General features: G+C 43.2%; 2 protein-coding genes across 3 annotated transcripts in view; one reads left to right on the top strand and one right to left on the bottom strand.

Annotated features, from left to right (window-relative positions):
- The window catches only part of CASP8 (caspase 8), a 115372-nt gene that overhangs the window by 10890 nt on the left and 91178 nt on the right, over positions 1 to 13304 (bottom strand). The window lies entirely within an intron of this gene.
- FLACC1 (flagellum associated containing coiled-coil domains 1) overlaps positions 7688 to 13304 on the top strand; it is a 38587-nt gene continuing 32970 nt past the window's right edge. Inside the window, exon 1 of one of the 2 annotated variants that reach the window (XM_017545301.2) lies at positions 7688 to 8535. The gene's annotated coding sequence lies outside the window, so the exon portion shown is untranslated. The remainder of the gene's footprint in view (positions 8536 to 13304) is intronic. The other variant, XM_017545299.2, reaches the window with a different exon arrangement.

Raw genomic sequence — 13304 nt, 5'->3', positions numbered from 1 at the left:
TTATTTCTCCTTTGCTTATAAAACTTAATTTGGAGGGCTATGACATTCCTGGTTGGAATTCTTGTCTTTAAAAATGCTGAAAACAGACTTCCAATCTCCCCTGGCAAGTAAGGTTTCTGCTGAGACAGCCACTGTTAGCCTGATGGGTTCCCTTTGTACACAATCTGACCTTTTTCTCTAGCTGCCTTTAAGATGTTTTCTGCTGGGCGCAGTGGCTCACGCCTGTTATCCCAGCATTTTAGGAAGCCGAGGTCAGCAGATCACTTGAGGTCAGGAGTTCAAGACCAGCCTGGCCAATATGACAAAACCTCATCTCTACTAAAAATATAAAAATTTGCTGGGTGTGGTGGCATGTGCCTGTAGTCTCAGTTACTCAGGAAGCTGAGGCATGAGAATCATTTGAGCCCAGGAGGAGGAGGCTGCAGTGAGCCAAGATCATGCCACTGCACTCCAACCTGGGTGACAGAGTGAGACTCCATCTTGGGGGGAATAAACTATTTTCTCTAGCATTGACCTTAGACAGTCTGGTGACTATATACCTTGATGATGTTCATTTTGTATAGTATCTTCTGGGTGTTCTCTGGATTTCTTGTATCTGGATGTCTACTCTAGCAAGATTAAGAAACCTTTCTTGAATTACTCCTTCAAATATGTTTTCCAGGTTGTTCACTTTTTTCATTCATAGGAATGCCAGTAATTCATAGGTTTGGTTTTACATAACCTATATTTCTCAAAGCCTTTGTTCATCTTAAAAAATTTTTCCCTTGTTTTTTTCTAACTGAGTTAGTTCAAAAGATCCGTCTTCAGGCTCTGAAATTCTTTCATCTGCTTGGTCCAGTCTATTGACAAAGCTTTCAATTGTATTTTGAAATTCCTTAAGTGAGTTTTTTAACTCCAGAATTTCTGATTGATTTCTTTTTAAGATGTTTGTCTCTTCTTTCATTTCCTGGATTGCTTTAGAAGTTTTGTGTTGTTGTTTATTTTTAACCTTGACTTGGATCTCATTGATCTTCCTTGTAATCCATGCTTTGGATTATGTATCTGTTCTTTCTAAGTTTCCATTTTGGCTATAGACCACTGCTGGAGAGCAAGTTTAATCCTTTGGTGGTGTCACTATATTCAGATTTTTCATGGTGCCAGAATTCTTTCACTGGTTCCTTCTCATTTGGAGATGCTGGCATTTTAATTTTATAGTTATTTTCATATGGGTAGGATTATGTATTTTTCTTTCTTTCCTTATTATATTATTGGGATTTTTTTCTTTCCCTTTCCCTTTTCCCCACTCTCTAGAGAGTGTGACTGTAAAGAATGCTGGGTAGGGTCTTTTGGCTTTGATTCTATAACCCTATGCACTTCTGCCAGCAGGTTTTATATTGGGCTGTTCAACCTACGAGCCAGTAGATGGTGCTGATAGGTAAGAGCCTGCTGTGGCCAATGACTGGGTTTATACTTGATCATTGTTTACTGGGAAAAACTCTTACCTCAGGCAATGAGCTGATTCATGAAGTTCACAGTGGTCTGAGCTCCCTGCTCAGACACAGGGAGGTAGGGGCCAAAATGGGCAGAGCTGGACTGAGCAGGTCCAACTACAGGTTCCCTGATGGCAGGCACAAGCACCAGCACCAAGAGAGAATGCAGTAGGTAGCCACTGCCAAGCACCCAGAGGTGCTTGGAAAATTCCCTTGACCCCAAGTTTCCTGTACAGGGATGGGAGTGGCCTAAACTACTCCGGGAGAGTGAGTGTTCCAGATGCCTGGACATCTATCTGAACATGAAGCCCAATGCACCCAGATCTATGCACAGGAAGGGTGGGTGGCTCAGGCTGCTGTTCCAGCCAAGCAAGTGTTCCAAATGCGTGGAGATCTGCCTGAGCATGGAGGAGAGAGGGCCACACTGTACCAAGATCTCTGTGCAGAAGGGTTTGGGTAACTCAGACTGCTGATTAAGGCAAATGGGTACTCTGAATGTCTGATAATCTGCCTGGTCATGGAGCAGAGAGGAACTTGCTGCACCATGATCTATGTCTTGGAAGGGTGGGGCAGCTCAGGCTGCTGAACCAGATGAGCAAGTGCACCTAATGCCTGGAGATCTGCAGGGGTACAAAATGGAGAGGGCCTCCCCACACCCAGATCTCTGCACAGGAAGGGTAGAGCAACTCAGGATGCTAGTCCATGTAAGCAGATGCTCCAAATGCCTGGAGATCTGCCCACAGGTGGAGTGGAGAGGGCCGCCTTGCACCACAATCATGCATGGGAAAGGTAGGACAACTCAGGCTGCTGATCAAGGAAGAGAGTGCTCCAGATACCTTGAGATCTGCCTGGGTGTGGAGCCGAGAGAGCCACATTGTACCACAGTCTATGTCTATGAAGGGTGAGGCAGCTCCCACTGCTGGTCCAGACAAGCAAGTGCTCCAAATCCTTGGATTCTGCCCGAGGGTAGAGCAGAGAGGGCTCTGCTGCACTACGATCTCTGGGGAGTACACTGGGTTACCGTGCAATGACATATGCAGACTGGTTCCAGGCCACCATGCTAGCCCTGGCTGCAAGTCTCATCACACAGAAGAAACTGTAGCTGTGGCAGTTCTCCTCCCACCTCAGGCCTGCAAAGGGAGGGAGCACAATCTCAGCACCTATTGCTGAGGCCCTTTGTGCAGTTCTGGCTATGGAGACCCCTACCCTAAGCCAGAGCAGGTCCTCCAATTGCTGACTCAAGACTAAAATGCCTGTGTGGCCACAGTGCTAGGTCACCAAAGAATGGCTGACTTTGTATGTGTCTGATTTAAAAATGGTACCCTGCTCTCAGTCCTGAGTCTTGGAAAATGTTTGCAACTTTTCTCTGTGTCTTTTCCTCACAGCATTTCCAAGCCACTTCCCCAAGTTAGTTCCAGGGCTTGTGAGAAACAAAGTGCTCTCCCTCAGCCTGGGTTGCTTGGATCCCAGGTGGAAAGGTGAGTCGTAGAAGGAGGCTGCCTGCCTCTCGCATGTACTGGGGCTTCACGCATTTTTATCAGTTGCATGCCATCACTGGTTCTGTTTGTCCACATTCTCCTCCCTGGGATCTGGGGTGTCCTTCACAATTCTGGTGGATTGCCATTTTCCTTTTTGGATGAAAACCCACAGAGATGATCTTTGCACAATATCTTGCTATTTCCAAGGGGCCAAGGCACTCTAGAAGACTCTAATTGGCCACCTTGGGAAAAAAAAAAATAGTAACTTTTTTTTAAATCTCAGTATCCATTTAGAATTATGACCATCTTGTGAAAAATGAAGTTTGAGACAAATTTGATATGAAATTTAGTGCTATTCTCATTATCTTTAATTGTATTCTTTTTCACAAATGACTACTAGTGGATGTGTTTTAAGTCCAAAAACCTTCTGATAAGGGTGAATATTTGGTGCTTTGATAATCCTATTGACTTCCATAGCTAGTTTCACTATATTAAATTTGAGTTATGCTAATAATAAGTTTTATTTTTCTGTTTTTTATTCGTTTTTATGAGTTAAGGGCCAAAATGCCACAAAATTTTCAAATGAGCAAATGTTACTGTGCAAATTCAGCAAAGATGCTGAAATACAACTGTTGGCTGGTAGGTCACGTTGCCAGCAATAGCATGAAGTGTTTTGTTCGTTAGTTTACGAAGGTATGAAGAAAGCACTGCAAAGGTGTTACGAGATGCTGAAAAATACAGAAAACCTAAATATATAAATATCAAAGTATTGTTTCACACATTTGATTGTCTTGCCTTCTCAGCAAAATCACTAAGTTGTTAAAAGCAAGATTTTCACATCACTTTCAAACATTATCATGGGCCAGAAAATGTTATGGAGTATTTTAATCTCATATACTTCACTATCGCTTCTGTGGCTGTTTTTACCATCTCTCAAACAATCTCTAGATCCATCCAGTAATATGACAAGTTGGTACCAGGCTTCATTCATGTTTCATCTAGATCTACACATATATAAATTTAAGAGTAATCAGGATTCATATTGCACAATGTTCTCCAGCCACCATATGTAGCTCTTGCAAATACTATTCCCATATATAAATACCTGTGAATTATAAATTAAGGCATTAAAAGAAGCAAAAAATGGATGCTCAGCATCACTGGGAAACATATTTCATCATGCATGAGTCTTGCATTCATGGTGAGAGATTTTGACAAGTCACCTTTCCTCCTACCTCACTGCTGCTGCCCCAGTCCTTCCTGCACTCGAAGCCAGTGTCTGTGTCTGGTCTTAGCAGCAGCATGACCCACAAACCTTTCTAGCATTTGAGCACAATCATCTTTTGTTTTGAAGGCAAAGGGTAGAAGATGTGGTGAACCATTCCTTCCTGAGACATGAATGTGGTTCATGATGAGATCGAATCTTTAGGGTTATGGTTCCTGCTGCTCCAGAGCTGAGCTCCAGATCAAGCGCCCATGTGGTTTTTCTTTTTTTTCTTTTTTGAGATGGAGTCTCACTCTGTCATCCAGGCTTGAGTGTAGTGGCACTATCTCGACTCACTGCAACCTCCACCTCCTGGTTCAAGCAATTCTCCCACCTCAGCCTCCTGAGTAGGTGGGACTACAGGTACATGCCACCACACCTGGCTAATTTTTATATTTTAGTAGGGATATGGTTTCACCTTGTTGGCCAGGCTGTTCTCAAACTCCTGACCTCAGGTGATCCACCCACCTTGGCCTCCCAAAGTACTAGGATCACAGGTGTGAGCCACTGCACCTGGCCCGGGCTCACATCTTCTTGAATGTAGGTTTCTATATGTGCCTGTCCTATGCAGAGCCCTCTAAAGCCCAGAGCTCAGAACAGTGGCCCCTCTTTCTAGGTGTGAGGGTAGTTCTGTAGGCTTTCACAGGATTCCTGTGGCTCCCTGTTTGGGGCTAGCCATTCACGGTGATCCATGGGAGTTAGCATAACACCACCCTAAAGTCAGATGTTCAAAGACAAGCAAGGATCAAAGAGAGATGAGAAGTGAGCAAGTTGGAGATAATTAAAATCTCCTTAAAAGAACACTCTTTTCGACACTGGGAGTATTCTCATAGAGCCACAAATAGCACTCCCCAGATGGAAAGCCTCCAAATGCTCCCAGCTGACCATATTTGCCACCTCATGAACACTGCAACATCACACACAAGATGATGTCTATTTCCCCAAGCCCTGTGCAGACCAATTTTGATAATATCATTGTCCTAATTAAGTTGCAATTTCTCTCTTTCAGTTATTCAATTTATACTTTGTTTTGCTATTGGTATTCTGGCCTCCTCCATCTCTGTTCCAAATAGTAAGACACTTTGCTTTAGGGGAAGATATTGAGAATGCCAGCACTTCCCCAATTTCATCAAAGAGAAGAGCACTTAACACTTAACCCCTAAACACCTTCATTTCCTTCTCTGCTGTTTTGGACCTGGCAAAGCTTTGCTCACATCCAAAAAGAAGAAATGGGAGCAGAGAGACCCAAAGTAGTAGTAATTAATGATGAGCCTTGGCCAAGTCAAGTGGCTGGGGTTTTCCTTCAGCACCTGCTTCCTTTGTATCTCTGTTTTTAGCCACGCTTCACTGAATACCCAAATCCTGCTGCTTTTTTTTTTAATCATAAGAAAGGATTTAAATACAAAATTTTACACTATAAACACACTCAAAGTAAATATTCAACATCTAGATGGAGACAGATTGTCTAGATGACTAATAGAGTCTATCAATTGTTCTCTGTAATTTCTTTCCCTCCTTTTAATCTTTGAAAGTCCATCTTCATCTAGTCTGTTCATGGTGCTTGGAGTTGAAGCAGCCGTAGCGCAACCAAGAGGCTTCCCTCCATCAACACACTGAGGCTGGCATAACAGAGAGATGGAAAGAGCCCAGTTCTCCAAGGACACTGCTGAAGCTTTGCACCAACTCTGATAGCACTACCTACAGACTCTGTATTTCATGAGGTTAATAAACCTCTTTGATTTAAGCCACCTGCAGTCAAGTAACAGGTCCATGCATTTTAACTACACATGGCCCACGCTTTGAGAAACATTGTCATAAATACTGGTGTCCTCGGAGCTCTGTTCTAGACAGCCTTCTCTCCTTACCCAATACTGTCTCTCTATGCAGTCTCACTCACGATCTCACTCACTCCCTTGGCCTGAAACATCAGCCACTCTGAAGACTCCTAAACTGCTTCTAGGCCAGAGTCTTCTTTTGAACTTCTAAAATCCGTAAGAAACGCTAATAGATGTCACCACGTGTTTATTAGTCTCCCTGCATCTCAACATATCCAAAACTGAACTCATAATCTGCTCCCTGGAACCTGTTTATCCCCGACACTTTCCTGTCTCAATAAATGGCACCATGGTCAACTCTCAAGCTAGACAGCCAGGAATCATTACTGTCTCCTTTTCCCTCACCCAGCATCCAGTCAGTCACCAAAGCCCCATCATGTCTCCTCTCCATTTTCACTAGTGCTCCTCAGTCAGGGCCATCATTAGGTCCCATGGGGACCACTACCACAGACTTCTACCTGGTTTCCCTGGCCCTTCCAATTGCTTCTCTATATTGCAGTCAGAATGATCTTTCTAATATGTAGACCTAGTCAGATCTCTTCTCTGTTTAAAACTGCTACCTGAATCACTGGACTAGAAGAATAACTCTTGCTATGAACTCCCACTGCTTCTGGAGAGTCTCTTAACATGAGTCATTGTGGCTGCATGGTGGCTCACACCTGTAATCTTGGCACTTTGAGGGGGCTGAAGTAGGAGGATTGCTTGAACTCAGGAGTACAAGACCAGCCTGGGCAACATAGCAAGACCTCTTGTATACTAAAAGTCAGAAAAACTAGCTGGACATGGTGCTGCATACCTGTAGTCCCATCTACTCAGGAGTCTGAGGCAACAGGATTGCCTGAGCCCGGGAGATTGAGGCTGCATTGAGCTATGATCATGCCACTGCACTCCAGCCTGGGCGACAGGGTGAGACACTGTCTCCAAGGAAAAAAAGAATTCATTTTGCTTTTATCGAGCTTATTTACAGTCTGTTTTCTCATTGGTCTCTAAGTTGTATTGACTATAGGAACTGAGGTATATCCCCACACCTAGCAACTGTGCCTGGCACACAGTTGACAACAAATGTGAAGTTGCGTGAATAGATGAATTTATAACAACATTTTGTCAGCTAGGGGTTGTGACCCACCAGTGGATCATGAAATCAATCTAGTGGATTATAATCAGCTTTAATTTAAATGAGAAAAGTGAATAGAAGAGTATAGCAAATAATAAGAGTATTATTTCCTGAAATGTTTTATTATAAAATTTGTAAAATATATTTCTTATGAATGGCAGTAAAACTAAAATGAAAGCCACTGGGTTGTAATAAGCAAGTACTTTTTTCTATAGTAAGAAAAAGCAGCTTTATTTAGAAAAAAAAAAAAAAATCTAGCTGGGCGTGGTGGCTCACATCTGTAATCCCAGAACTTTGGGAGGCCGAGGCAGGTGGATCACAAGGTCAGGAGTTCGAGACCAGCCTGACCAACATGGTGAAATCCCATCTCTAGTAAAAATACAAAAATGGGCCGGGCATGGTGGTGGGCACCAGTAATCCCAGCTACTCAGGAGGCTGAGGCAGGAGAATCACTTGAACCTGGGAGGCAGAGGTTGCAGTGAGCTGAAATCACACCACTGCACTCCAGCCTGGGTGACAGAGCATGACTCCATCTCAGAAAAAAGAAAAAGAAAAATCTGGAAACCTGGTGACTGAAAAAGATTCCTGCCTTAGGGGATTTTTACTTTCACAGATTTCAAAGCCTTAAACTCAAGGGAAAAAGCATCTAGAGTTTAGGTTTCTCTGAGTAGATGACAGAGGAATTAAAAATCCATCACAGATCCTGCCTGGTAACTATTGCCATAGGCCAATGAAGCCTAGACTTGCTGTTGAATCCTATTTCCTCTGAAGATATAGCTTAAGTCTTTTTGTCCCATGGCTGATAACAAAAGTGGAAATCCTGTGTCAAAAGTATGAGTTATTTGCTGTTGAGGGTGGTCACTGATTTGGGTCTTGGAGAACTTAATTGGCTGTTTCTCCCAAGCTTCTCTCTTTAAGAACAGAACCCTGAGCCAATAAGGTGCTACCGTTCTGTGTCCATAGCAACAAAACAAACAAACTTTGGGCAAACCTCACAACTCAGGCCCAAGTCATGGGAATCTGAATGGAGGGGTGACCTTCTCCTCTACTCTAATTTTATTGCAATACTGAGAAACTTGAACTATTTTGTCTTTAGAAGGGAAATTCATGTTTGTGCCAGGCCAGCCTTTGTAAAAGCCTTCAAATGGATTCACTAGAAGTCTGTCTTCCCGCTCTACAGAAACTGAATTTTCTGCTTCGGCATTTCAATCACTTGGAATGACCACTAAAGTCTTGAGTTTTGGAACCTCTGGATTTGATCTAAAGTAAACTCTGATTCTGTGTTGATAGGGAACCATTTCTCTCTAACATTGTGGTTTCTTTAAGACGCTTGACTTGGGCCACATGAGAATAACAGATCTTTGGGCAGTCCAAGGTAAGTGCTTTGGAAAAGATGTTTTATATAATTTTCTCTACTGATTGTTAATACTAACCAGTGATTTCTCTGAAGGCTCTGCCAGCTGATTGGTGACTATTAGGGTGAGCCTCAGGTAAATCATCAGGGGGAGGTTCAGGAAAGGAAAAAAAGAGGGAAAAAGAATTCTTGCACACACTCACACACCCCTCTATTCTCAGAGCTATACAGTGTCAAGCCATTGTAAACACAGATCTGTGTGTGACGGCATGGAAATATCTACTAGATTTCCTGTTACATAAAAAGAACAAGATGCAGCAGAGTGTGCAAAGTGTGCTCTCATGTATGTAAAGCATTTTTAAACTTTATTATGCTTCTCTACAGGTTAAGTTCTATATGCAAAACATTTAAGGTTATATACACTCACAACACTTCTGGAAGGATACCCCAAAAATCTGTTAGCAGTGGTTCCCACTTAGGAAGCTATGAGAAGTCAACGGCTGATATTCAGCTACTGAAATATTAAAATCCTGCCATATAGGCTGGGCACGGTGGCTCACACCTGTAATCCCAGCACTTTGGGAGGCTGAGGCAGGCAGATCACCAGAGGTCAAGAGTTCAAGACCAGTCTGGCCACGATGGTGAAACCCCATTTCTACAAAAAATACAAAAATTAGCCGGGGTGGTGGTGGGTGCCTATACTATCCAGCTACTTGGGAGGCTGAGGCAGGAGAATCGCTTGAACCTTGGAGGCGGAGGTTGCAATGAGCTGAGACCATGCCATTGCACTGCAGCCTGGGCAACAAGAGCAAAACTCCATCTCAATATAATAATAATAATAAATAATAAAATACTGCCATACTGATTGGTAGATGACCATTGCCCAAGCGCCTTGCGTGTCCTTGCCACCTTGGTTGTCCCAACTCCTTTCCTGGCACCCTCAGACGTCTTCATGATTCAGCAACTAAGGGATTAATGCCTGACATGGGGGTGGGAGTGAGATTCCCACAGGACCCTGTTCTAACCCTGGTTGATTATTCAATAGTTCTGTCCTACTGGTTGTTAAATATTTTGAGTATCACTACCATGGGTGCTCAAAAAGAAATGTCTTTATTGTTTTTTTTGGGTATTTTTTTGAGACGGAGTTTCACTCATGTTACCCAGGTTGGAGTGCAATGGTGTGATCATAGCTCACTGTAGGCTCAAACTCCTGGCCTCAAGTGATCCTACCACCCTGCCTGCCGAGCAGCTGGGACTACAGGCATACTCCACCATACTAGACTGTTTTTACATTTTTTTGTAGATACAGAGCCTCAATATGTTGCCCAGGCTGGTCTCAAACTCCTAGGCTCAAGCAACTCTCCCACCTCAGCCTCCCAACGTGTTGGGATTGCAATCATGTGCCACCACACCTTTTTTTTTTTTCCCTTAAAAGCAATAGAATATACACCAAGACATTGTTTATCATGTGGAAGAAGAAAAGGAAACAACCACACATTCCTCAAAGACCATTTAAAATCTATGTAAAACACCACTGAGTGATTGTATCACCCACATAATTTACCTCTGCATTCTGGTTTTTGAGTGCTAATGTCTGTCTAATATTATCTATAATATGGTAATGTTGATTACAACAGTTTGGCAGTTTCATCTGTGGATCTCTTTTCTTTTTGTTTTTGTTATTTTTGTTTTATTAATTAATTTATTTATTTATCGAAACAGAGTCTTGCTCTATCACCGAGGCTGGAGTGCAATGGTGTGATCTTGGCTGACTGCAACCTCTACCTCTTGGGTTCAATCGATTCTCCTGCCTCAGCCTCCTGAGTAGCTGGGATTATAGGCATGTGCCACCATGCCTGGCTAATTTTTGTGTTTTTAGTAGAGGCGGTTTCGCCATGTTGGCCAGGCTGGTCTTGAACTCCTGGCCTCAAGTGGTCCACTCGCCTCGGCCTACCAAAATGCTGGGATTACAGGTGTGAGCCACCGCACCATCTCTTTACTCTTTGTTAAGCTGGCCCCAACCACCATGATGAGCTGATTACAACCACCAAGTTTACTAGTCAGGTAACAAATATTCATCAAGTGAATATTTGCACAAGCCACTTTGCAAGGCTTAGTGGAGGCTTAGTGGAGGACAGAGAGAATATTTGCACAAGCCACTTTGCAAGGCTTAGTGGAGGACAGAGAGAACTCCATAGTGGAGTCCTGGCCTTCAAGAAGAGAGAAGGCAGTTGCTAAAAGTGGGCCTCCTTTAGCCTCTTACTTCCTGCCCCACGGACTCCAGCTAAATCTCCCAAGTTCAAGATTGGCCCCTGTTCTACAGCAAGCAGATAAGAGGTCCTAAGCAGAAGCAGAGCTTCTTGTTTGCTACTGTTGCAGCCTCCTTTCAGACTCTCACCTGAATTCTTGACCCCTGTAGCATCGTCTTCCCTCCTGGGCACTCAATCCCATCTGCTTCTCTGACCTCCTGTCCTTGACTTGATCCTGACAGGCCCCCAAACACAGTGGAGTATGGACAGTTATAAATGGCAGCACTGTCACCTGCTCTTTAGGCCTTTGCTGTTTAGCCAGCCTCCTGGCCTTCTTTCTAGCCCTGACCTCTATTGCAGAAGACCCTCTAGTTCCAGAGGGGGTCTGGCCCAGCCAACCCCTGTACACTCTGCCTTTCTTCCAAGGCCAGGTCTCTTGCCTTTGCTCCGCTGCTCCCTTAGCTCTCTTTCTGCTGACTCCTGTACAGACTGCAAGCTCCCTGATGGCAAGGTCCAGCCAGCATCTAGCACAGGACTCATAGTGTGAGCCTCTAAGGATTTGTGCTGATAAAACAGCAGTTACGAGTCGGCGAGTAGTCACTTCATTTCTTTGAATTTTAGTATCCTCATATGTAAAGTAGATTCAATCCTAAGGTCCTCTCTCGCTCTGAAGGTCATTAGGAAAATGAGTGGGTTTCTCAAGCATCAGTCATGTTGGACAAAAAGGTTGATTTCATTTTTTCAGCTGGTTCTTAAGTAAATTTATTCCACTGTAATATTGAAAACTAATCATAGACTTCGAAATTTGAGTTAAATCTGTTATCATTTTAATGCTTCTGTTGAGCTATCGATTCTTATAACATTTTTGGCATTTGTTTTTATTATTAATGAAATATCCACTGACATGGCCAGGTACAGTGGCTCATGCCTGTAATCCCAGCACTTTGGGAGGCCAAGGCAGGTGGATCACTGAAGCCAGGAGTTTGAGAATAGCCTGGCCAACATGGCGAAACCCAGTCTCTACTAAAAATACAAAAATTATCCAGATGTAGTGGTGGGCACCTGTAGTCCCAGCTATTCAAGAGGCTGAGGCACCAGAATCACTTGAACCCAGGAGGCAGAGGTTGTAGTGAACCGAGATTGCACCATTGCACTCCAGCCTGGACAACAGAGTCAGACTCTGTCTCAAAAAAAGGAAAGAAACTAAAGGAAAAGAAAAAAAGAAAAGAAAAGAAAAAGAAATATCCACTGACATCATTTAAAAATCAAATAATGTTAAAAATTCATTAAGGAAATGTCAGTATTCTGCCTCACTCCTAACCTGTCAGTTCTACTTCTCAGTGTGCTCCCTAGAGGCAATTATTTTCAACTCTGTTAGCTATTTCTTTGGAAGTTACCTCATTCCAAATAATTTGTCCATGCTCCATATGTTAATTTTTCTTTCTGGTACTACAGGTGAGGCTTTGGCTCTTATACATCCCCATTCCACTCATTCTTCCCATGTAGTCACAGTTCACTTTTTGGCTAAATCAATATTAAGTATTTGCATTAGATACATATGAGTGTGTACCATACTAGGATTATGCTTACTTTTTCATTCAATGTTTTTTAACCTGGAGTAGTTGGTTTCTATGTTTCTATTGCCAGTCCCCTACCCTCACTCCCAAATGCTCTGGTTTCTATTGCTCTGTAACAAGCTACCACAAATTTAGTAGCTTCAAACAACACCAATTTATTATCTTACAATTCTGAAAGGGAAAGTCCAAAATGAGTCTCAGGAGCTAAAGTCAAGAGCTGCATTCCTTCCGAAGGCTCTGAGGGAGAATGCGTTTTCTTGTCTTTTCCAGCTTCTAGAGGCTGCCTAAATTCCTTGGCTCCTGGCCCTTTTCCTCAGTCACTCCTACCTCTTCCTCCATCATCACATCTTCCCTGACTGATAATTCAGGTTAATCTCTCCATCCTAAGATCTTTCATTTCATCACAGCTGCTTTTGCCATGTAAGGTAGCATAGTCACAGTTTCCAGGGATTAGGACATGTGGCGTAGGGAAAGGGACAGTATTCACCCTAGCATGTGCTCCTGCAGATCTGCCAGCTACCTGTCAATATCATCAGTTAATCTAACAGTTCTGAGTCGTGCATCCTCTGGGAACTTGATGTGTGAACTGGCTCCATCTTGTTGATACTCTGTCTTCGCAGGTACATAGGCCACGGTGCTATGGTGAGAGCCCTAGTTACGATGACAACGTGTACAGACATCCCTTGTGCATTACTGTCTCCTCTCCCATTTTCTTGCTTTTCCGGGATTAAATCTCCTTTAATGCTATACTCTAGTTTTAGTCTGGAAAAGAAAGAAGATAAGTCAATGTGGTCAAGCCACTATGTATATCTGATAGTTGTCTTTCATCAAGATTCTCATAATGGGGGTTTTGTTTTTATGGAGCCAGGGAAGAAGAGTTTCCACTCTGTAATTCAAGGAGGTGGCCAGGAGGAGATTCACTTGCACTGTAGTTCAAGCAACAGAACTAATTTTCTTTTCTTTT

The sequence above is a fragment of the Cebus imitator genome, unplaced genomic scaffold, assembly GCF_001604975.1.
Source record: "Cebus imitator isolate Cc_AM_T3 unplaced genomic scaffold, Cebus_imitator-1.0 Scaffold178, whole genome shotgun sequence".
NCBI lineage: Eukaryota > Metazoa > Chordata > Mammalia > Primates > Cebidae > Cebus > Cebus imitator.
The sequence above is the reverse complement of the archived record's forward strand: the minus strand, read 5'-3'. Positions and strand labels throughout refer to the sequence as shown.